The sequence below is a fragment of the Peromyscus eremicus genome, chromosome 6 (genome assembly GCF_949786415.1).
Source record: "Peromyscus eremicus chromosome 6, PerEre_H2_v1, whole genome shotgun sequence".
Lineage (NCBI taxonomy): Eukaryota > Metazoa > Chordata > Mammalia > Rodentia > Cricetidae > Peromyscus > Peromyscus eremicus.
The window spans coordinates 98271347-98275470 of NC_081421.1; the positions used below are offsets into that span (position 1 = coordinate 98271347).

At 40.1% G+C, this 4124-nt stretch overlaps 1 pseudogene; it reads left to right on the forward strand.

The window, feature by feature from the left end:
• Positions 1-2200: 2200 nt before the first annotated feature.
• LOC131912695 (large ribosomal subunit protein uL22-like) lies at positions 2201-2747 on the forward strand (annotated as a pseudogene).
• The last annotated feature ends 1377 nt before the right edge of the window (positions 2748-4124 follow it).

Below are 4124 nucleotides of genomic sequence, written 5' to 3' on the forward strand. Positions count from 1 at the left end.
AATGGTCTCGATTATGCAGAGGGCCTAATCCAGTCCCATGGAGGCTCCACAGCTGTTGGTCTAAAGTTCATGAGTTCCCACTAGTTTGGTTTGGTTGTCTCTGCAGGTTTCCCCATCATGATCTTGATGCTCCTTGCTCATAGAATCCCTCTTCCATCTCTTCAACTGGACTCCTGGAGCTTGGCCTAGTGCTTGCCTGTGGATGTTTGCATCTGGAAAGCACAAAGATCATAATTCAAATCCCCAGCACCCATATAAAAAGCTGAGCATGGCCATGCAGGAGCATATGATCCCATCAATATAGGGGGCAGAGACAGGGGGATCCTTGGGTCTTGCTGACTTCAATCTTACCTACAGTTTCAGTGAGAGACTCTGCAGCAAAGGAATAAAGTGGAGAGTAATTGCACAAAACACCTGATATCTTCTTTTGGCCTTTTCATAAGTGCATACAATCACACACACATACCTAAAACACACACACACACACACACATACACACACACAGAGAGAGAGAGAGAGAGAGAGAGAGAGAGAGAGAGAGAGAGAAAGAGAGAGATTCACACACACACACATTTCAAACATACAGAACAAAAGTAAATAAGAAAAATAATTCTCATTATTTAATTTAAAAATATGTCCATATTTGTGTGTATCATACTGCTAAGTTAACTTTCCCCATCAGGGAAAGTGATCACTCTTCTAGGTTTTATTTCTATGATTTCTCACTGCTCCAGGCTTTTTCTGATTATGTACAAATGTTAGCTGGAAATTCTGACATGAATGTAGAGAAAGAGGAAACATTTTATGGAGCTAGTAGGTTCTTCTCAAGATTGTGTCAATTTAGGCATAGAAAAATGTAAATATCTTTATAGTCACAAAGAGACAGATTCATGCTACAGAAAGATGAAAAGAGAAAGGGGAGTTAGGATAACATTGTTTAAAAACAGAAAACCAGGAGAGATTTCTTAAAGTAGGAAACTTTGGGGTTGAAGTACTTTGTGTGAGCATCATGTATCTTGAATGACATTGTAAAAAGAATGACATTGATTTTAGGAAAAGATGTTTAACAACAGAACACCATAGTTGAAGGAAGATCTAACAACTGGTCTTTATACCAACAAAAGCTGGCACAGTGGACCCATAGAAGCTGTTAAATAACCAGCACCCAGACATCACACTGTTCACACTCCTTAGACTGTATGAGGACAAACAATCTGGTCATAGCATTAGCAGAAATTTTCAATCCAATAGCTATTCAAGTAGACAATGTGTTAGGAGACTCTAACATCAGTCATTTTCTCAGTAACTGTTAAGGAAACACTGCCTTCACTGCAACTAAGTTATAATTCTGTTTCCCAGAATTGTTTGTTGTACTTAGAGATTTTTTTAATAAAGTATGCAGTATTCATTGATATTGAGAACAACACTTAAAATGACAAAGAGAAACTATCATCTCCCTCTGGTACCATAGTGGTACTAACATCATGGGAGTGACCAATCACTTTCTGATTGTATGTATGACCTATTCCACAAGATGAAACCCATACCTGGCACCATTATCTGGGCAAGAAGCTGTATCTATATGGGTCATTGGCCCTAGGGGAGAACTTACTACTATTATTCTACTAAAGGAACATTGTATTAAACTAACTCATAATGACTTATTGTTATATCTACAGATTAGTGAATCTCTCAGTCCTCATAAGAAAAGCTTCTATTTTTAGTAGATAGTGATTAACACAGAATCTTACAACTGGTCAAAGTACAGAGAATAAGGGACCATGGAATACCTATCTGTAAATGAAACATATTTACTGCATCCCCTCCTCAGAAGGTTCAGGGAGCATTGCAGAAAAGGAGACAAAAAAAATGTAAGAGCCAAACATGATGGATGACTACAAGGAAACAGCATCCTCCAGACTACAGGGCAGCTGCACATAGGAGATGATAGCAGTTGTAACAGACAACATGCACAAGACCTGTGTAAGCTCAAGACAGACCAAACCCCAACAGGGGGTAAATGATGGACAAAAATTCCCACCTTGTGCTGAGGAGCTACTACCAACTGTTAGCTGCTGGGAGAGGGAATTAGTTTTCTTGAAGAGTGTAGACCCTTGTAGGTCAACCACACTCTAGTAGATGGCAAGACATTCAAGAATGTATAGCTCTTCCTGTGAGCGGCCTAAGGTGACCTGTGAAGATGGTTTGCTACTTGCTAGACACAGAAAACCCTACAAAATCATGCAAATCAAGAGGTTCAAATCTTCGGGTTCACTTTAAGGACACCTGTGAAACTGCCCAGGCCATCAAGGGTATGCATATCTGAAAAGCCACCAAATATCTGCAAGATGTCACTTTAATGAAGCAATGTGTGCCTTTCCAGCGGTATAATGGTGGAGTCGGCAGGTGCACCCAGGCCAAACAGTGGGGCTAGACACAGGGCCGCTGGCCTAAAAAGAGTGCTGAATTTTTGCTGCACATGCTTAAAAATGCAGAGAGTAATGCTGAACTTAAGGGTTTAGATATGGATTCTCTAGTCATTGAACACATCCAGGTGAACAAAGCACCTGAGATGGACTTACAGAGCTCATGGCCGGATTAACCCATACATGAGCTCCCCCTGCCACATCAAGATGATCCTCACTGAAAAGGAACAAATTGTTCCAAAGCCAGAAGAGGAGGTTGTGCAGAAGAAGAAGATATCCCAGAAGAAACTGAAGAAACACAAACTTATGGCACGGGAATAAATTCCGTATAAAATAAATGCAGATAAAAGTAAAGGTCTTCTGTCTAAGCATTGTCTCAGATTGCCTGTCAATCCACCCTGGTGGGAGGAATGTTTATGATGCTGGAAAGGTTTATTAAAATGATCGAGCAGTGAAAAAGACTGTTGGAAAACAACTAAGACATGGAAAAATGACTGTCTAGTTTTATTTGCATTTACTGGGGAACTGTTGTGTAGAAGACTATAGGACCTTGGTTATATAATAAACCTGCCTTTAGGGGGAAAAAAGAATGTATAGAAAGCATAAATTGGACTCAATGGGCATAAAAACAAAAGCAAACAAAAAGCAAAAAAGAGACACAAAGTTGGGTGGGTAGGGAAGGGGGTATGTATCTGGAAGGATATGATAAAAACACATTGTTTGAAATTTTCAAAGAATTAATAAAACTTATTTATTTTTTAATTTTATAATTTAATTTAATTTTACATATCAGCCATGGATATGTCCCCTGTCCTCCCTCCTCCTGTTTCCTCCCCCCCCACCTTCCCCCCAATCCAGCCCCCATTCCGACCTCCTCCTGGCAAGGACTCCCCTGGGGGTTCAGCTCAGCCTGGTAGATTCAGCTGAGGCAGGTCCAGTCCCCTCCTCCCTTCACCCAGGCTGAGCAAAGTGTCCCAGCATAGGCCCTAGGTTCCAAATAGCCAGCTCTCACCAAGGACAGGTCCTGGTCCCACTGCCTGGGTAAAAAGAGATGTGTGAATCATAATACAGAAACTCAAGAAAGCTAGATATGATGGTGTAAAATTCATAATCCCAAATTCGTGAAATACAGAAAAGTTGCTGTATTTCGTGACTAGCCTGGTGCACAAAATAATTTTTGGTCCTTGTTTAGAAACAAAAACAAAAGCAACAAAACCCCCAGAAACTAGAACTACAAACCAATACAAAGAGGCACAGCAACTTGATCCCTCCAAAAATCCACAACTCATCAGCCACCTAAGGCAAAGCCACAAAATGGCAGATGAAGACTTTAAAAGTTTATTAGTGAAAAAGATCAATAACCTTAGAGAAATCACAAATACCTGGTTTCAGTATAGGACCTGAGAAGAAAACTAAGAACCTAAAAGGAAAGGTTAGTCAAGTGGCTGAACAAACACCAACTTGGAATGAAATTTTAGCAATAAAATTGAGATGTGGGGGTGGGGTAGGGACAGAAACATTAGAAAGAAATCTCAATGAGTCAAACAAAATACACAGTAGAAAGCATCACCAAGAGACTAAACCAACCATATAAGAGAATATCTGGAATAGAGGCTGATGCTGAGGAAGTACTGATATAAACATTAACAAAATTCAGTAAGGAAGTAGGACCACAACACCCAGTACCTCTTGAATGCA